We start from the raw sequence: 22,509 nt of genomic DNA on the forward strand, positions 1-22,509 counted from the left end.
TGAATCGTTAACTGATGATGTTTCGATCACTAATAAACTCATATCAATGTTTCGACTACTAATTAATGATTTGGTAACTGAATGTTTTCGATATAATTAATAACTCGTTAACTGAATGAATGTTTGTATGGCTAATTAATAACTTGAATAAATAATGAAATGTTATTTCCACTACTATTAATAACTTGTTAACTAAATGATGTTTTCCACTTCCATTATAACTCGTTAACTGCATTTCATGTTTGCACTGGCTAATAATAACTGATAAACGAATGATGTTTTTCTACAACTAATTAAAACTCATTAACTGAATGATGTTACAACTGGATTATTAATAACTGATAAAGAATGATGCATTTCACTACTAAATTAATCACTCTTAACTAAATGATGTTTCGCACAACTAATAATAACTCGTTAACTGAATGATGTTTGCACTGCTAATTCAATAACTTGATAAAGAATGAATGCATTTCACTACTGAATTATAATCGTTAACTGAATGATGTTTCGATCACTAATACCTCATATCATTTTATTCGACTACTAATTAATGAATTGGTTAACTGAATTTTTCCACTACTAATTGATAACTAGTTAACTGCCTAATATTTTTTTCCATAACCAATTAATACTTTGTGCGCCATGTTCCTTAACTGGAATTAATGTTTGCACTGCTAATTAAATAACTTGATATAATGATGAATGTTTTCCACTCCTAATTAAAACTCGTTTAACTAAATGATGTTTGCACTGCTAATTAATAAATTGAATAATGAATATGTTTTCCACTACTAATTCTAACTCATTAAACTAATTATGTTTTCACTACCAATTAATAAACTGTTACTGAATAATGTTTTGGCAACTGCTAATTATACTTGAATAATGAATGGATGTTTTCCACTACTAATAATAACTTCGTTAATGAATAATGTTTTCTACAACTAATTATATCTCGTTAACTGAATGATGTTTGCACTGCTATTAATAACTCATAAAGAATGATGCATTTCACTACTAATTAATAAATCGTTAACTAAATGATGTTTTCCACACTCTAATTAATAACTCGTTAAACTGAATGATTTTTGCACTTCTAATTAATAACTTGATAAACGAATGATGTTTTCCACTACTAATTAAAAACTTGTTCACTGAATGATGTTTGCACTGCTAATTAATAACTCGATAAAGAATGATGTTTTCACTACTAATTAATAACTCGTTAACTGAATGATGTTTCGCACTAATAACTTCATCAATGTCGACTACTAATTAATACATTGCTAATGATGTTTCCACTACCAATTAATAAATCGTTAACTGAATGATGTTTGCAGTACTAATTAAAAACTCGTTAACCTAATTGTCTATTACTAATTAATAACTCGTTAACTGAATGTTTCCACTACTAATTAATAACTCGTTAACTGAATGATGTTTGCACTGCTAATGAATATCTTGATAAAAGAATGATGTTTTTCACTACTCATTAATAAATCGTTAACTGAATTATTTTTGCACTACTAATTAATAACTTGTTAATTAATTGTCTACTACTAATTAATAACTCGTTAACTGAATGATGTTTGCACTACTAATTAACTCGTAATGATTTTTCCAACTATTAATTATTCGTTAACTGAATGATGTTTGCACTGCTAATTCATAACTCGATAAATGAATGATGCTTTTCACTACTAATTAATAACTCGTTAACTGAATGATGTTTGCACTGCTAATAAATAACTTGATAAAAGAACGATGTTTTCACTACTAATTAATAACTCCTTTTACTGATGTTTTCCAACAACAAATTAATAACTCATTAACTGAATGATGTTTGCAGTACAATTAAAAACTCGTTAACTTCATTGTCCTACTACTAATTAATAACTCGTTAACTGAATCATGTTGCCACAACTAATTAATAACGTGTTAACTTAATTGTCTATTACTAATTAACTCATTAACTTAATGTTTGCACTACTAATTAACGTCTTAACTGAATGACGTTTCCACTACTAATTAATAACTTGTTAACTGAATATTGTTTGCACTACTAATTAACAACTCATTAACTGAATGATGTTTCCTCTAATTATTAGCTTGTTAACTTAAAGATGTTTGCACTACTAATTAATAACTGGATAAGCAAATGTTTTTCACTATTAATTAATAACTCGTTAACTGAATGTTTCCACTACTAATTTATAACTCAATAACTGAATGATGTTTCCACTACTAATTAAAAACTCGTTAATAGAATGATGTTTTCTACTATTTAATACGTCGTTAACTGAATTTTGTTTCCACAACTTATTAATAACTTGTTAACGTAATTAAGTGTCTATCACTAATTAATAATCCATTAACTGAATGTTGCACTACTAATGAACTCGTTAACTGAATGCTTTCTGCTACTAATTAATAACTTAACTGAATGATGTTTCCACAACTAATTAATAACTCTTTAACTGAATGATGTTTTCCACAACTAATTAATAACTCATTAACACTACTAATTATTAACTTGTTAACTTAATGATGTTTTGCACTACTAATTAATAACGCAATAACTGAATGATGTTTTTCACTACTAATTTATAACTCGTTAACTTAATGATGTTTCGACCACTAATAAGCAATAAAAAAATTTGACTACTAATTAATAACTTGTTAACTGAATGATGTTTCCACTAATTATTAACCTGTTACCTTAATTTTTACACTACTAATTAATAACTCGATAAGTAAATTATGTTTTTCACTACTAATTAATAACTCGTAAACTGAATGATGTTTTCCACAATTAATTCATTACTCATTAACTGAATGATGTTTCCACTACTAATTAATAACTCCAGGGGAATTTAGTATAATTGGAATATGATGACTTCCACTGCTGCTGTCTTTGTGTTCATTTGTGTTTTTTTCTGCAGCCAAATAAAGAGTTTTTCATGCAAGTTACAAGATGTCTGTTTTGTATTATTTGGAATTCTTAAATACCTTTCCTTAAAAAATCTATAATGTTGTTTTTGCAGCTTTTCTACATAAGCCCAACTGAATGAATTCATGTTTCCCCATTTTCCCATCTGTCAGCATAAGGGCTCTTACAGACGAGTGTTTTTACTGCGCTCCCCTGCATTCCGTTTTTTCTGCGTTCAGGCCGCCAGGGGAGCGCAGGAATAGACGCATTACATTTTTTCCAATGGGGCTGTACTCACACAGGCGCCGAACGCAGGAAAAATGCCAGCATGTTGCATCTCAACCTGCGTTCGGCTTCCTACACGCGCCTGTCTGAGTACAGCCCCATTGGAAAAATGTAACGGCGTCTATTCCTGCGCTCCCCTGCGGCTGGAACGCAGAAAAACGGGAATGCAGGGGAGCGCAGGTAAAAACGCTCGTCTGTAAGAGCCCTTATGCTGACAGATGGGAAAATGGGGAAACATGAATTCATTCAGTTGGGCTTATGTAGAAAAGCTGCATAAATAAGAAATAATAGAACTACCTATTTTTTTATGTAGATATGAATGTATCCACAAACTGAGAGCAAATCATTATACATTGCCTCCGGCTTGCACCATTTCTCTGCCCCTTTAGGCTGGCCGACTCAATTAACCCCTCCCTCGCCTTGTTTTAAACTGAAGTGAACAGAATTGCTGTCAACTGTTTAGGGAGAAGGAAAGGTAAAAACCAATGGGGGGCATCCCCCAGGAATTCTATTTGCTTATCTGCTACGTTAGGCTGCCATTCCTCTTCTTCAAAACTGCCAACATCTCAAGCCCAACTAATTCCTTATCTTGGCAAATAGAAGAAATCTCTGCACTCGCCCCCATAGTCTATATAATAACGACATTGAGAGTTTTTTCTGTTTAAGCTACTACAATTGCTCTCCCCGGATATTCCAAACAGCAGGATGATTTTAATGAACTGACACATTTATTAAAGCAGATTCTTGTTTCAGTTTGTCGGGGTTCCTATTGCTACAAGGTGATATATAGATATACACATATATACAGTACGTTAAAAAAAAAACACTGCACGGTATTGAAAAAATATGTTTTATAGCACTATCCTTTGAAACAAGATTCAAGTACAAGTTACATTTGGGCTGTCTGTGGTACCCAACTCCCTTGAAGATTCTGATTGTACAAGACTGTGAGCCGTACTGGAGATGCACAATGTCACATCAGGGAAATGCAGGATCTTTCATGCCTCTTTGAACTGGGAATCTGCTTGCAAATCTTTGTCACTTGGAAGAACGGATTTTAATTCCCGGGTCACTGGAGTTGGGTCACCTTAATGGCTAATGCGGTGTTGAAGTCTAAAAAGAAGGGTCCCTCCTGGGCAGGCAGAAATGTAGTAGTTATAATGTTATAGACACCAGCCGGGATATTCTCCAGTTCCATGTAGCAGAAACCACACCTGGAAGAGAGACATGAAAATAACAATAAATAACCTCAAAAATAATGACTGTATTATATGGTGGGTTTTTAACCCTAAAAAAGCATTTAAAGGATAACCTATTTAACTTTAATAGTTGCTAACAAACTGATTTCCTACATCAGTGTTTGATTTATAGTGTACTAGTGGCTCAGTCTTACACAGGATCATAAGCTTGGCAGGAGCACACTGTACACTAGTACAGGTATGGGACCTGTTATCCAGAATGCTCGGGACCTGGAGTTTTCTGGATAACACATCTTGCCATAATTTGGATCTCCGTACCCTGTACTAGAAAATCATTTAAACATTAAACACAGTAGGATTGTTTTGCCCCCATTAAGGATTACTTGTATATTAGTTAGGAGCAAGTACATGGTACAGTTTTATTATTACAGAGAAAAAGGAAGTCATTTATAAAAATACAATTTTTTTGGATAAATGGAGTCTATAGGGTATGTTTATCAAAGAGTAAATTTAGAGGTCGTGTTATTATAATGTATATCTGGAACGGTCTAAATCCTAAGACGGACGAATGGCTAGTGTCAGAGGGTTGATAGTTGTCACCCCGCCCTCTATGACGCCATAACGCTATATGGCCTAAGGCAGGATGGACTTTAAGGGCTAATGGTCTACTGTGGACAATGGTCACTCATATAACTTATACTAGGCCATACAAATAAATGATCCCCACTCTGTTACTTAGATTCCAGAGTGTCAGCATAGTGTCAGCAAGTCTCTTATGCCCTTTTGCAGAAGTGTTGCTCAATAGTTGTCTGTACCACAATGGCTATGTTTAGCCAACAGATGTTTACGGAGGCTGTGGACAGTTGGAACCAGAAATCTCTTATGTTGCAAAACTGCACATCTTACAGGAATGTACAAATATATGCCAGTAAGTCTCCTCGCCGGACCATGTATGGTATTTCCGTGAACCCCTTGTCATAATTACTGTAAATGCCTTCTGAAAGTTATATAACGCTTGGACCAAGAGGTGGGTCTTTGGTAAGTCCTTGGCTGACATTCTGTGTGTTGCTCCAACAGCTTACCCAGACAAAACTGTTATGTTGTATTATGTAAGAATAAATTGCCTGACTATTACTAAAGGTTTTCCTTTACTGAGTTTTGTCTTACACGAGGTCAAAATGGTATTACTAAAAAATACCATCAGTCGCCACAGTCCTCTAGAGTGAAATTCTGCCACTTTCCATTAATTTCTATGGGATTTTGAAAGGCGCATTTATCAAAGGATGAATTTCACTCTAGAGGACTGTGACGATCTCTAACTTAATTTTTTCATAAATATGTCCCCTATGGGAGACAGTCTCTGTAATTTGGAGCTTTTTGCATAACGGGTCCCATACATGTAAGCCCCACCTTTCTGCACATTTCTGCAAGAGGACAGATACCTGGGAAGAGAATTGGAGGGGGAACGTGGGTGCTGCCTCCTTGGCAGTAAAAAGTGCAATACTGGCCCTGGTGTTATATTAACGTTCCACATGCTGTGCATATAAATTAATTTTGCACTTGACAATGAAACTTTTAATAATTCCATATTGAAGGTATTTTATAAGCAGCAGATAATACATTTACAGTTCTCTAAATGATAAAAAGGGTGACTTTCACCAGATCCACACAGAGGATGGGGTGCCTTGGCCCAGAAGCTGTATCTTGGGGAGACATGACTCAGCACATGATATCACAGTGATAAAGCAGCAGGGAATCACTAAATACGGCCCAACACTTTACTGCTCAGACTCAAATGCTTTTGGCCTGTATGGCTTAATCACAGACTGTTTTCAAGCCACACTTTCTTTGATGCACTTGCTGAGAGTTAGGGATTACCCTCGGGTAGATATACTGAGCAGATGCCCAAATGGTATGAAGCCGTCACTTAAGTCTCAGGAATCATTTCATGAAGCAAATAATGGAAATAAAATGTACATCCACTTCCATGGGATTCCAGAGAAAAGAACTCGAGGTCTGGTTGGATCAATCGTACCAATTGGGCAGGTCCTCACAAACACACGAGTTCCCATTACAGACGGGCACTGGGCAGGTGTCTGTTTCTGCCGACCTCTAGTCCATGTTCATGCAACCTCTCCATTCCCTTCCAGCTCTCTCCCCTTCTGCTTTTTGCCATCCCTCTCCCCTTCGGCTTTTTCCCTCCCCTTTGGCGATCTCCGCTGCCCTCCCTCTCCCTTCCGGAGCTCACCCCTTTGGCTTTTCCCCTCCCTCTGGCAATCTCCCCTCCGTCGCTCACACGAGCATGGAGGGAGCGTGGTGGCCGGCTGGGTATCCTAGGGCGCCCAGTCGGCTTGGCCGCAGTGGCCAGACACCCTGCATTTAATTTCAGATATTACTGGACCATTGTGGTGCAACCATCTCACTATATGTGTGGGATTGTAAGGCTCTGCCCATACAAAGCTAAAACAACTCATTAGCTGATTTATTGTGGGTGTTGTGTCTCTCATATTCCTCAGGCCATGTTTTTAGGCAACAAGGTAGCAATGTCCCCTGGTGTGTTGATTTTATTTAATTAATGACATAAATGGAAAATGTAAGTGACAAAAGCAAAACCAATCAATGACAGTAAATAAGCACTTATCCCACAAATATCACTTGTTCTGCCATTCAAGCTGGTCTTAGAGGAGTATAAAGGACAGCCAATAAGCATTCTAGCTGAGCGCTCATATCCTGACTTATCATACCAATTTAGAGGGCTGCATTCATTTAAATGGTTTCAGAAGCAGGTGCACATTATTTAGTATAGAAAGATAAAGCTGACGCATGTGAAGGGTGCTGAAGTAATATTCGGGTAACATCTGTACTAGGGATGCACCGAATCCACTATTTTGGATTCGGCCAAACCCCGAATCCTTTGTGAAAGATTCGGCCGAATACCGAACCCGAATTTGCATATGCAAATTAGGGGTGGGAAGGGGATTTTTTTTTCTTCCTTGTTTTATGACAAATAGTCACGCAATTTCCCTCCCCACCCATAATTTGCATATGGCAAATTAGGATTCGGATTCAGTTCGGCCAGGCAGAAGGATTCAGCCGAATCCGATCCTGTTGAAAAAGGCCGAATCCCGAACCGAATCCTGGATTCGGTGCATCCCTAATCTGTACATTAGGTATTGTAAGGTTCTGCTTGAAATCATGACAGGGACTGATACAGCAGTGTTTTCTTATATCTGGTACGTTCTTATGAACTGAATGGACCTTGACTCAATGTTAGACCCCAAAGTGGGGTGCCCTATAGGTATCAAGTATCCAACTGATTGGAATTATTTGCATATATAAAGGGGGGAAGGATTGGTGTTACCTGTAATCACCGCTGCTCTTTTTCTGGAAAACCAGAGGGCCCAGGGTCTCCTGTAGTCAACACTGTAATGACTTCAAAGCCAACACTGCTACTGCCTGTATGAGAGAAGCACCACAATATTCACTGCAAAGAAGCTATTTACTTACATAAATGCCAGGGCCTATTTTAATTCTCAGTCCAGACCTGCTGCTAAGGCTACGCGATCCCTGATTGCACAGTGTTGGGGGGGCCACATTATTATTAATTTCATGATGGAAGCTGAGGGCCGGTGTAAATTTGAAAGTGGGCTGCAATTTGGTCCCAGGGCCCGTCTTTGGACATACCTTGGTTAGGGGCAACTGCAGGAGGCTATGGAGCTTAGAGCCACAGGCAATGAAGAGTTGCTGGCCAGTCAGCTGTCAGACACATGGGGGATCTTGTATTTGCCACCTGCCATAGCTCCCTGGCACCCCCAGCTTGCTACTTCTGAATGTGACACAAATCTCCATCCCTCTTATATTTAGTGCTAGTGAATGCAGAGCTATACAGAGAGAGAGCAGGACTCTTGCACTTCATTCTAGGAGAGGAGAGATTGCTTTCAGCTTTGCACCCTGCCCCAATTTCATAGATATGAGCGGACACTGCATTAACCATTTAATAGACACCTTTGAAAACAATATATAAGGCTCCTTTATTAAAGAAAAGCTCCTCAAAGTTGCATTGAAAGGCTGCAGCTGCTTAAAAACACAGAGCTGCATTTGCAGTGCAACTACATCAGAGCAATGGGACTGCAGAACTTCAGGGCTTGCTCACAGTGTTTGTGGCTTGTGTGGAAGGACTGACGGCCACACTGAGAATTGCAGCAATCAACCAAGGTAAAAAAGTACAAAGGATATGTACTACGGCTTTAAATAAAGGGAAACTGTACCCTATTTCTAACCCTTTCTAAATGGGCACCTATGTCTGTTTGAAATCACTGAGATAATCTATAATGTGAAATCTGTAATCTAAAATGCTGTACAAATGAAAATAACTGGGATTATTATATTCAGATTCTTCTCTTTTTCACTTTAGAAGCATGTCCTCATGGAACATGGGTGGGGGGATCCACAATGTTTTATATACATTATATACAGTTTATATACAAGATTTAGCTGGACTTCTTATTAAACACTGGCCATCATGCTGTGCAAGCCATACGACTGGGATGTTCAACCTGAAGGCCTCATCCACATTTGTATTTTTTATGCCCATTCAGTTGGAAATTGCATCTATTTATTGAAGGCAGATTCACTTCTGGCACAGTTATACCATTGCACCTCCAAATTGAATACAAGTTGACAGAGTTCTTGTTCTTGAGATGGTGGGAGGTGTAGTTCAGATACAGCTGGATGGATGTCCTTGTTATTTTGTGAAATGAAATGTCATTTCTCCATGCTGTACTGTACATGAAACATGTAGTTTTAATGCAGGTTATTGCCTTATTGAGTCTACAAAGTAACCCGGGCAGAAGCACATTCAATTGGTATTTGTGTATGTGATGTAATAATGCAGTTACATGTGGCAGCTAGCTGAGGGGACTGGGATTGGTGGTGCACCCAGTCACAAGACATGAACACAGGAATAATTCTCTTCTCCTCTCTCACTTTGGTTTACACGGTACTTGTTTTAATGCAATAAATCATTTGCCTCAAACCTTTGTGTAGTGAGTTGATTTTGCTTGAATGCGCGGCCCCTATTGTACATTGTGTGACACTCTATTAAAGGCACACTGTCATTAGAATAAATGCTTCTCTTCTGGGGTGCTGAAACATTGGATCATGGTGAAGGTTCTATGCTCTAGGGCAGTGATCCCCAACCAGTGGCTCACAGGCAACCTGTTGTTCTCCCGATCCCTTGGATGTTACTGGCCTCAAAGCAGATGCTTATTTTTCAATTTTTTGCTTGAAGTTTTAGATAAAAATCACATGTACTGAAACATAGTGGCTCCTATAGGCTGCCAGTCCACAAAGAGGCTATGAAATACCCAATCACAGCCCTTATTTTGCACCCTCATGGAATTTTTTTTCATGCCGGTTTTGCTTCCCCACGGGTTAAAAAGGTTGGGGATCCCTGGTCTGGGGATTCTAAAAGGTGTCAACTAGACGGCATGAGGTTCTTGGTTTCTCTATCTATGGGGCAAATTCACTAAACTGAGGACTTTGCGCTAATGCAGGCTTCGCCACACTTTTGCCAGGCGAAGTTACGCTAGCGATGCCTTATTTTGCATACGGCGCCAAGTTAAAGTACAATGGACGTATATGTAGCAGCAAAATACATTACACTACAGAAGCCTGGGAAAGCTTCATAAAATAAAATAGAGTTGTTATTTTGGCCCTATACATGTGCCCAGTGTATAGTTTAGGTGCCATATGTTAGGAAATGTAGGGGGAAAGGAGGGTACCCCCAAAAAAATTTACGATCTTTTCAAGCCCATCACCCTTAAGACGCCAGCGTTTTTTGGGACTTAGAAAAAATGTCAACTTTTTTTTGAAGCAATCCCTATCTACTCTATTGCACTTCACCTGATCTGAGGTGGCGAAGGCAAGTCTGGCGCAAGAGGTAATGTTCAGTAAACGGACTGGGGGTCCTGGGCCCACTGGGACTGTTACCTCGGGGGCCCCCCCCATCAACATTTTGTACTGGTAGCATTAATAAAAACAACAATCTGCCTATCAAGTAAAATCCATGACTAATCGAGCACATCTAAAATGATTTGGTCCCAAACAATGGGCAAAATGGGATACAACAGGGCACCCTGAATGGTAATATATATAATAAGATAGGTATAAAAAAAGATATGAGCTAATCCAGTCACACCACCTCTGATCAAGTGCCCAATGATGCAAAACTCATCAGGAGGGTGTGGTTAGCAAAGGGGTATGCCGACAGGAAAGAGGACACTGCCATGTGATATGCTGACATTTTTTTTAAACTAATAAAACACTATAAGTGATTAACTGCCTGTGACGAATCTGACGCGTTTCATGAAACGGCAAAAAATTCACGAAACGCATTGAAATTAATGAGTGTCAAAATAATTATATTGCACGTTAATTTGCCCCGAGCGACAGTTTTTATACGCGTGACTATTTGGTCCAAATACATTAAAGTCAGTGGGTGTACAAATATTTTTTTTTTGAGGATTTGGATTCGGTTTGGTATTCGGCCGAATCTTTCACCAAGGATTTGGGGATTTGGCCGAATTCCAAATAGTGGGATTCGGTGCATCCCTAGTCTCTTGAGAGCTATTAATTAGGGATGCAACGAATCCACTATTTGGGATTCGGCCAAATACCGAACCTAATCCTAATTTTCTTATGCAAATTACGGTCAGGAAAGGAAAAAGTGGAAAAATAAATCTTCTTTTGTGATGAAGTCATGTGATTTCCCTACCCCGCCCCTAATTTACAAATGTAAATTCGGATTTGGTTCGGCTAGGCAGAAGGATTTGGGCCGAATCCGAATCCTGCTGAAAAAGGCAGAATCCTGGCCGAATCCCGAACTGAATCCTGGATTCGGTGCATCCCTAATATTAATGCTTTCATTTTGTTAAAAGTGCCAACCGATACCTTTCTAAATGGTGATTTACTAGTAAAATACCTCACCTGATCACAGTGAGCTTGTTGTAACATGGAATAATTCTTTCACCCCATAATCATTTATGTTGTTATTGTCTAGTTCCAAAGCAATCTTTTTGTGGTACAGGTATGGGATCCGTTATCTGGAAACCCATTATCCAGAGAGTTCAGAATTACAGAAAGGCCGTTTCCCATAGGCTCTGTTATAATAAATTAATCCAAATTTTTAAAAATGATTTCCTTTTTCTCTGAAATAAAAAACAGTAACTTGTAACTTGATCCAAACTGAGATATAATTAATCCTTATTGGAAGCAAAACCAGCCTATTTGGTTTATTTAATGTTTACATGATTTTCTAGTAGACTTAAGGCATGAAGAACCAAATTAGGGAAAGATCCGTTATCCGGAAAACCCCAGGTCCCGAGCATTCTGGATAACAGGTCCTATACATGTACTGATTTAGCACAAATGAGATGGCACCACAATCAGATGACGATGCTCCACAGAAACTTAGGCTTGATATAGTCTGCGCATATTCCTTTGGCTGCTAGTTTTCCCACTTTCTCACTCTGTGTTTTACAAATGCACCGTGCCATTCAAATAAAGTGAGTAATGCATGAAACACGGTTATATTCCAGAAATGGGGATCGAGTAGGCTTTTTGGGTGGGATTTAACACTGGTAAAGTTAGTGCTTTTCTTTTGATTAGTGCACTAATTAGAACACACTTAAGAAAGGGCCTTTGCAGCCTGAAACATGTTGTGTGGACAAAAATAAAAGCACAATAGCAGACAATTTCTGCCCAAGTGTATGATTCCTAACCTCTTTGACTTATCGATACAATACTTGGATGCCTAGGACAGAGTATCCGGGAACCACTACACTGACAACATTTGCCTCAAACTGCAGCTGACTGTGAGTAATTACACAAGTTGACCCCCCTCTTTGTAATTGAGGCCAAAGAATTTTTCAAGTAAAGGGTACTGCCAAAAAAGAGGCCCATACTACTTAGTTGGCCGCTTGGGGGTGCAAATTTTTAACAAATGCTAAATAAAACTTGCCACCTGATCGACAAACAAGCTTGTTACACTGAAACAAGCACCTGATTAACACAAACCCAGCCCATTCCCCATTACCTATACGAGCTCCATGGTTGTCCCACGTGGGTCATGGGCACCACCATCTTGGATGCGATGCCCCTGGAGACGGCGCTCCTGACATTCTGCTGCTGTCCCTTCATATTTTCCCAAGTAATTGTGCTTAAAGGAAATATCTATGCAATCATGAATTTATTGTATCTGTCTGCATATGCTGTAATGTGTCTTCACTACACAGAATAACATTAACTGGCCATGCAGTTAGCCAGTCCCAAGTGACACCATAACACACCTCATAGAATGCTGGGTAATAGGCTCTTTAAAATCGGAAATGGCGACAAGGCTGGGAAGGATTTCGATTTTCTGGAGGTATAACGTGCTTCTGAACAACTTGGGGGAAAGAAATCAAAAGTAAAATAATATACATGTAGCTCTTCACATTTCCATTAGACAAATCCATATGAAAGTACAAGTATGGGATCAGTTATCCAGAAAGCTCCAAACTACAGTGCAAGACCCCGGCAAAAGCAATTATTTTTTGTAAATTACACATTCTGAAGAATCCAAAAAGCTTACACTAAAGGCAGGGTTTTATGACATTTCTGAAGATCACCTAAAAATATTGCCAATTTGCCACATTTATCCACATAAATTCTTACATAACAATTGAAAACACTCTTAAATATTGACGCCAAGGATCTACTGAATATTTTGATGCCCCAATATACATAGATATACCAAAGTAGGTGGCATGGCGGACACCAAATGAAAATATTAACTAGTAGTTTAAATGCACTACATCACACATAACTGATTTTATGAAGAATTATGTTACTTTATTAGTTCCATTAAAATTTGTTAGCTTTGGTACAGTGCAATGACAATCACCACTGACGCCGGTTCATGCCCTATGGCACTTCCTCAGAGTATAAATGCACTAACCAGGCAGGTCAAACCTTCCAGTGCATCGACAGTTCCAGCCTAATTACACTTACAGTATTAAATAGACAGTTAACAACCACGCTATTCACTCACACAAAAAAAATGACTACATTTTAAGATTGCATTTAGTACATTCCTGCTTTATGTGTTTATTTGACTGTTATGAGGATACTGTATCTCTGGATACACACAAAGTACTTTGTATATAGGATATTCTGGGATGGGCAGGGGCTCACCAGGGTTGTGCTTTCAAGGGCCCTAGTCCACCTCCCCCATCCCCCTGTCCCCTTCACCATCACCCCGTACCCTTTTCTACCTCCTCCTCAACTTTCCACTTGAAAGTCTGGGGAGTGAGACTCGGGTCCAGGAGCAGGTACTGGCCCTGTGGGGCCTACTGGGTTTTTCCCAGTGTTCCACAGGCCCAGAGTATAATTATTTTGTCTAGCTTGAATTCTCTCATTTTCAATTTCTGTATAATGAATATTACTATATCTGTTACATACCTGTGTATGCAGGTGGATTCTTCAAAAGACTTTGGTTTCCACTCAAGTAGATCCCACTCGTAGATCTTCCCATGTTATCCAGAAAATACCTGCAATTGCAAAAAGCAGTCAATTTGTGGTTTGCTTATGGAATATTACTTTGTACATTAGGAGGTCGATAGCACAAATTGTAAAATGATGTTCTATAGTATCAGAGATTTGGTCTAGGTATAGCATTGCTGTGCATATGTCCCCGTATAATGTTACTGCACATTGTGGGTATTAGAATGGACGAGTGTGACTAAAGTATAATAATTTACAAAAACTGCATTACATAAACTACACGTTGCCCATATTTAAGGCCAGAAGTAGGGTAGGCAGAAGAGGCATGTGCCTAGGGCACAGTGTGGGGGACACTAGGCACTTACCTCTACAATCACTTACCCCTAGTCATGACCCTTGTCCTCTCTTGCCGGCAATGTGCTCTTGTGCGTGCGCGTGCCTGTGGTTGTACATGTGTGCAGGGGGTGCGAGGGGGCTGGCTGGCTTGGCCTGGCCCTGCCTATATTACCATTGTCAATTTTCTGTGCTGTCCTGGTATCAACGTTTAGGATTTCTAGAGTCCAGCTTCTTCATCTTTCACACAGAATCTTCCTTTCCATTGTAAAGGGCTCCAGGGGTTCTTTACCTGAAGAAACCTTAAAGACAAAAGCAGACAACATAACCAAAAAAGTAAGAATTAAGAAAATAGAGCCCTGCAGGATATAGTTAATTACAATACACCTAACTAGACCAGAAAGTGTCCAGGCCTGCCTGGTTCAGGATAATGCATGTGGGATCACAATTTTGAAGACACATTTCCAGCTACTGCCCAGTATTAACCTGGGGCCCCCTCTGATAAACTAAACTATAAATCGAATTTTTTAGAATCCCCGATAGTTTTACCACCTGCATTCCATATTGGTTGTCCAGAGTAAATGCGTATATATGTCTAAAAACAAAACTGTATGAGTTCCCTTATGTCCAGGACAGTCTATGCATGTGTAGGAACCAAGCCTTTTTTTCTGCTTCAGTCATGACCCCTGTAGCTGTGGCAGGCCTGGAGTGGGATTTATAAAAAGACCTGTCATTTCAAAGTACACAAAGGCCCAAACAGCCCACACCAACCAGATAAATAGTGACTGCCTATAGCAGGGGTCCCCAACCTTTTTTTACATTTAAATATAAAAGAGTTGGGGAGCAACACAAGCATGAAAATAGTCCCTGAGGATGCCAAATAAAGGCTGCGATTGGCTATTTGGTAGCCCCTATGTGGACTGGCAGACTACAGGAGTCTCTGTTTGCAGTACATCTGGTTTTTATACAACCAAAACTTGCCTCCAAGTATGAATTCAATAATAAGCACCTACTTGAGGTTACTGGGAGCAACATCCAAAGGGGTTGGTAATCATGAGCAAATTTCCAAGAGGTAAAAGCGGTTGTTCATTTACTTACACATTAAGTGATATTCTGAGACAATTTGCAAATAATTTGAAAAAATTTATTATTTGTATTTAGCTTTTACTCAGCAGCTCTCTAGTTTGCAGTTTCAGCAATCCGGTTGCTAAGGTCCAAATTATCCTAGCAATAATTAAATCTACAAGACTGGAATATGGGTAGGAGAGGGCCTGAATACAAAGATCAGCAATACAAAGTAGCAATAACTGTACATTTTGTAGCCTTACAAAGCATTTGACTTAGGGTTGCCACCTTTATGTCTGGCTAAGACCGGGCGGGGGGCGGACCCATGACATCAGTGGGTGGGGCTATGACGCAGCGATCAGCCGATCGCCGTGTCAATCAAGGGAATCCCGCCCAGTTTTCCTTATTTGGAAAACCGGGCAGGAAGTATAGACCCGGGCAGCCCCTCAAAATACCGGGCTGTCCGGGTCAAAACCGGACAGGTGGCAACCCTAATTTGACTACATGCTAAATAATTATTTTTCACATTATTTGTTAATTTTACTTTTACATTTTTTAATAAAAAGCATATTTCTCATGCACGTGAACAACTCTGGAGTAAAACATCACTGGTGATGTTACCATAGCAACCAATCAGCAAATAGATTTCAACAGTGATCCACGAGTTAGAAAACAAAAATTTGATTGGTTGCTATGGGCAACATCACTGATAATGTTTTTCTCCAGTGTTTTACACAGCATGCTATAAAGGCCCCCTTAGTGTTTTCTTTTGCCAGAAGATAAACACCTGAAGAGGAAAGCACTCCATATCTACAGGCAGTGACATCCATGGCACCCCCCTGCCCTATGTTTTGTAGGTGTGCATCTTCAAACCAATATTTCTTCTACTATAAACATGACAACTACAAAGTCATAATTATTGGTCCCTCCACTCTCCAGAACAAGTCTGCAGCAATTTATTATCCTTTGAATAGGGCCCTAAAAATCCCATCAGATGAGGAGTGCATCACCACATTGATGTGGTACTTGTCCAGCAGGCCTCTGTAGTCCCCAGTGTATGATCTGATTCCCAGGGCCAATAAACAGATCAGCCTCATTAGGTGCTCCATGTAGATGGCCAAATCAGTGCTCAGATCTGTTAGTTTGGCAACCTTGACAAATGAGTCGATCTGGAAGTGTATGGCCAGCTTTAGAGCAGGGCAGATTTATCAATGACTCCGAACATAAATGTATTGTTTGCAACCAAAAAAAATTAGGTTAGGATAAGGAATTCAAATATATACAGTATACAACTGTACAAAAACGTTTATAAAGACTGTGTGTGAAACAGATTTAGTAAAAGTCTACTACAGTGGCATAAATAGATATTACTGGGCCCCACAGCTTTTTCAGGCCCCCACAATGCCCAGAGGTTGACCTTTGTATAAGAATTAGGGCCTCATCGGGCCCTTATACCTCTTTGGCCCCCTGCAGCCGCAGGTCTGCTTCCTGTGTAGTTATGCCCCTAGTCCACAACAATTCACCTTATGTGCCGATAGACTTCTATCTAACTAAACTCAGGGATTCTGCTCAGCAGGGACACAGATATCAACTATTGTATCAATTTAGAACAGTTTACAGAGTCGGCGACCCCCCCACCCGCTGCTTTAGAAGATGAAAAATTACACTTTACACTTCAATATCATAAAAACTGTCACGCATAGAAAATAGAAAGTGAATGGAAAAAGTCTCTATTTCTGCGTTAACTATCTGAAACCAACTGAACTGAAAAAAAACTGAACAACCCCTTTAAGTCTGCTAAAAATCTAAAATTTAAACTTAATAAACCCAATAGAGTGGTTTTGCCACCAATATGAATTCATGCAAATTAGTTACCATCAAGTATAATCTACTATTATTAGAGAAAATGGAAATATTTTATTTTTTTTAAAAATTTGCATTATTTGCTTAAAATGATAATTCAGAGGTTTCTGAATATTGTGAATGGAATGTAAAAATGTGGTTAAAAAGTTCCTTTGCGTTTGTGCCCTGTACAAGGCAATCCGCCTCCCTTTAGCTTCTGTACATTAAACAAACTGGAAATTTGAATATTCTTGTATTTGAAAGTACAGGTAAGGGTTTTGTTATCTGAAAACCCGTTATGCAGACAGCTTTTGAAGGCCATTCCCATAGATTCGCATTTTCAAAATATTAAATTTTTAAATAATGACTTTTTTTTTGTATTAATAAAAGAGTACCTTGTAATTGTAAACTAAGAGATAATGAATCATTTTGGAGGCAAGACAATCCTACTGGATTTAATAATATTTAAAGTATATTTAGTAGACAGGTCATGGAGGTCCAAATTACGGAAAGGCTCCTTATCCCTAAAACCCAAGGTTTCCATACCTGTACATTATTCCCCTATACTGTAACACAAGTAGTGATATCAAATCTGCAACATTTAATATAAAACATTATTTTAAAGCACATATTATTTACAGGACATTTGAATATTACTCAAACATTATAACCAACATTACTTCTAGCTATATTAAAAATGAAATAAATAAATATAAAAGTTAGGCAAGCAAAAATTTAACTTTTTTAAAAAAAAAAAATGGGGAAAAATTAGATTTTCTTCTTAAAAACTGCAATTGTGGCAAAACATGAAAATGAAAAGAATAAATCTTCCCCATAATTTATAACTTATTCAGGACCACAAACACCTCTGCCTACACAAAAGCTCTTTTATTTTTACTACACACACAGGATTATATGTGTGCACAAATATGATTACAAGAATACTTCTAGCGCAGAATAAGGGTCATAAGTTATATTGTTCAATAGAGTACATAGATCAAAAGACTTGATTATGAGCAGGTAAATCATGCGCTTTTACCCTTAGAGGTCAGACAAGGTAAACGTCATAATGCTACGGGGACTTATCAGTCTTCCTGTGTTTGATGTGGAACACTAAAGGGGCAGATGTATCAAGGGTCGAAATATCGGGGTTAATTAACCCTCGATATTCGACTGCCGAATTAAAATCCTTCGTCTTCGAATATGCGAATCGAAGGATTTTGCGTAATTCGTTCGATTCGAAACGATTCGAAGGATTTTAATCGATCGATTCTCGAAAGGATTTCCTTCGATCAGAAAAATGTTAGCAGCCTATGGGGAACCTTCCCCATTAGGCTAACTATTGGCCTCGGTAGTTTTAGGTGGCGAACATAGGGGGGTCGAAGAAAATATTTTAAAGAGACAGTAAGCTTCGACTATGAATGGTTCCGAACAATTTTAGTTTCGATCGAAGTCCGAAGATAGTAAGTGCGAAGTAACCAAAAAAACATTTGAAATTCGAACTATTTTTTCCTCTATTCCTTTCACTCGAACTTAGTGAATGGGCCCCTTAAGTGACTGTGATACTGGGGGTGGTTTCTGTTGATCACCTGTCATTCCTGCTGAAGCTGAGGATACCTAGGCAATCATTTTTAAGTACTCACTGCATGTGGCTTTTTCAACAGCCTTAAAATATTGGGCAGGCACTTGGATTTTTGATGGTTAAATTCTAACAAATGTACATTCAGAATGAAATGACAAAAAAAAAAGGAATATCCTGATGAGATTATACACTGAGGACACTCTACGGAGCTGCTTTTATAAAATATAAAATATAAACGACTTTTTTTTTCTGTAGAAGTGAGCATCCAGCCAATCAATTTATCGTTATATGAACAGTAACATAGAGCTGAGAAAATATATTCCACTTACTGTAGCTCCAGAGTTGGAATTCCCTGCCATGTTAACCATAAAAAATCACAAGGCAATGAACAGACCATCTAACATTGTGATTGTTTTTGCCATGGAGCTTATGATGTAGTTTTACTGGACACAATCATTACGTTCTTCAACAGTCTGTTTTAGACTATTATAAAATTTGAAATATTTTAGGTTTCTAAGCTCCAGCAGCTCTCCAGTTTGCAGTTTTCAGCAATCCGGATTTTTTCTAGGGTGTCCAGTTATCCTAGCAATAATTATTTACAAGACTGAAATATGGTTAGGAGAGGGCCTGATAGAAAGATCAGCAATACAAAGTAGCCATAACTATACATTTTGCAGCCTTACAAAGCAACTTGATTTTTAGATGTGGATCTTGACACCCAGGGCCAGGGCCAATCCGTCCGGACAGCCGCTAGGTACCAAGCGGCCACCACCCTCACTCACCCATAGTTGAGATCAGCTACATGGGCACGTGTAAACATGGCACGTGCCGTAAACTGTTTTCTTAATCCTCTCTCTCGTCTCAGCAGCGACACGCAAAAATATATATTTTTTAAAGAAAACCCCAATAACATTAAAAAGCCCCAGAGCGGGCCCCCTATAGCTCTAATGGTAAGCCCTAATGCATTAATTATTTGACCTGTAGGAGATAAGATCCTCTGAATTGGGAAGCTTTGAGGATATTTTTCAAAAGGTTTCCCAATTTTTTTTTTTATTTAATAAAAGCTGAAATAAATTTTAGGAAAGCCATTGAATCTTTGGGTAAGTTTAGGAGTAGAAAAGACATGATTTACACATTTTAGATTAGTCTACTATTTTAAGTTCCAAAAATGTCCAGTTTCCTAAAGTGGTAACCTATCTACTGTTTGTTTTATATTCTGAGTTCTGCATAATTCTCATTGGCCTTTTACTAAAGTACTGCTGTTGCTTTTTGACAATATAGCAAAAAGTTTCAAGAACTTTCCACAAAACGACATCTTTTTTATAGACCATTTGGGGAGTCATAGGGACAAATTGTATACAATGTTAATTTTCCAATTGCAATAAAATAATGGTTTCTGATAGGTGGGTTATATTAAAGTCAAAATATTTTTGACTTTTCCAATTTTTGTAGACATTGAAGAAATAGATTGCTAAATAAAATTTGGTATTCATAGATTCATAAGAGAAACAAAGTTACAAAAAACTTCCCAATCCTCTGTAGTGAAATAGGGTTAACCGACTTGCACGTGAAACGACTCGCCGAATAGGAAAGCAAAAGAACACTAGAAATTCCACAGAACGTTGGCCATTTTTTACAATATCCCATTTGGAAACAAACATCATATGCCAGGACAGCAGCAACCACAATACAGTATCTTAGAAACTGGCCCGGCAAGCCCTCGTCTGTCAATACAGTTCCACTTTTTAGGATGAACTCAGGAATTGAGCTACGTAGTGCTACAGGCTCTCTTCACCTCTGTCACAATTCCACCGTCCCTCCAACGTAGCATTTAGTCCATATGTATCTGCCCTATTCCATTGGATCTACCGCCCTCTCATGATCTCTAACAATCTAAGTCCTGGTGTCAGGCTTCCTTCAACTTACTTGCAGCATCCAGTATTCCTGCCGCTCATATGGCATCGTAAACTTATGACTCGATTTCCCCGGCGCCCTAGCAGCTCTCAGCCAATCGCCCTTCCACGAGGGTGGGAACATTTAATTGAAATCCATGAGCAAGCAGTATTCATTATTGCGTTTTAGAGAGCCAATCAAACTGACCTGTTTGCTAGTGATGGTGTGTGGGAAATTGGTGCTATTGCACCTCCTATCTCAGTCAGTTCAATCTATAAATATATTCTGTACCTACTACTACTGTCAAATCGTCTACGAATCCTTACCGCCGTAAGGGAATGTTAGGATGTTATAAGTTTCTGGCACAGGAATAAACAAATTATACCGCCGATCGATCACATCATCTACCACTCCTTTCAGATACCAAAAAGTAGATATTTATGCGCACGAGATTGAACGTTTGACACTGACTATATCCATATTGTCATAATGGATGACAGTAACAATCAAATTATTCGATTCTGATTGGCTGTAGCCATGGTGGGGTCGTGCGGGGACTATCTGTCAACAGGAAGCAAACAACGGCCTTATGAAGGGGAAAACATATCGTCCAGGAGAAATGAACATGGAGGAGCCTGCAGAATGTCTATACCATCAGGTAGGATTAAAGACAACTGTCCACCCGGAGCATACAAGTAACGTTAGAAAGGAGGGGATAGAGGAGGGTGCATGAGCATAATGGGGAGGGAGAAGAGGTGGGGCGGGGTTAGGTGGCGGGTGCCTCAAGGGCAAAGAGTAGCAAGAAATACGGATGACCCTACAGGGAGCGAAGGAATAATTCAGTGTGAATATTGAAATGTATAACATTGGGAGAGCTAAGACGCCTTTCAGGGAGGCAGATGTTTTGCCAGGTGAAATGGAGTGTTACTGGAACTGTCCGACAGGGAAGAGACAACAATCTGATACGTGTCTGGGCCATATAATACCGCTCGTCGTGGACAACATGGAAGAAGTACATGGGGGGTGGAGTTTTCTCAAGGACTTTCTTAAGGTTCTTGCCAAAAGGGGTACGTAAAAACAGCAAATGAAAATTGCTGAGGCAGCTGGGGCAGTTGGTTCAAAGTTGCTGCTGTAGTGAAAGGAGTAACTACTTAGGGGACAAGCGCGGCTTGAAAACGCAGCTGAAACAGGGTGGCGGCCGGGACTGATCTGGCGTATATGCAATAAGCCCACAATCATTATTTCAGACTGTAGGACCCGTCTTCACTGAGCCTCCGGCTGGTTTTCTAATTGCTATCGTAACACGCGGAGCCCAGCAGCTGACATAGAACTTGTCTGAACAACTTTCTGCATGCCGAGCCAAGGTATGTATTATGATCGCTGATGGGATAAGATGAACATAATTTTGCAGGCAAGTTTGGTTTTGCAGGGAGGGACAGGGTCCAGTACAACATCAATGAGAATCTATAGCTCGTTACAAAACATAACAATTTGTACCTGGTGATTGGATTACCTTACAATCTAATTGCTTATAATTTGCATCTCAGTTTCAGTTCAACCTGCTTTTGTACACAGACGGGTACGTTTAGTATGGTTGAGAGGGGTTTTGTAGGAGAAGTTTTTTTGTGTGGTGTCAGGGTGGCTCAATAGTCCAGAGTGCAATCGTGGTATTCTAGTCAGACTTAAAATGTTGTGATATTGATCTCACCGTTGGAGGTATCATTTGCAGAGACGCTGGCAAATTATGGGCATGCGGAACCAAAGGGGTAATTTATTTTTAAGTGGCGGGAGATACTGGGCTCTTTTTTTTTATTGTGTTTATATTTCAGATAGCA

At 39.0% G+C, this 22,509-nt stretch overlaps 1 long non-coding RNA gene across 1 annotated transcript in view; it reads right to left on the bottom strand.

Moving 5' to 3' along the window:
- Positions 1–4,053: 4,053 nt before the first annotated feature.
- The window catches only part of LOC121394619, a 29,377-nt gene continuing 10,921 nt past the window's right edge, over positions 4,054–22,509 (bottom strand). The window contains exons 2-4 of the long non-coding RNA XR_005961834.1: positions 14,341–14,594; positions 13,918–14,006; positions 4,054–4,431 (exon numbers count right to left, since the gene is read on the bottom strand). This is a non-coding gene — a long non-coding RNA (uncharacterized LOC121394619). The remainder of the gene's footprint in view (positions 4,432–13,917; positions 14,007–14,340; positions 14,595–22,509) is intronic.

This window comes from Xenopus laevis, chromosome 6L, assembly GCF_017654675.1.
Source record: "Xenopus laevis strain J_2021 chromosome 6L, Xenopus_laevis_v10.1, whole genome shotgun sequence".
NCBI classification, from domain to species: Eukaryota; Metazoa; Chordata; class Amphibia; order Anura; family Pipidae; genus Xenopus; species Xenopus laevis.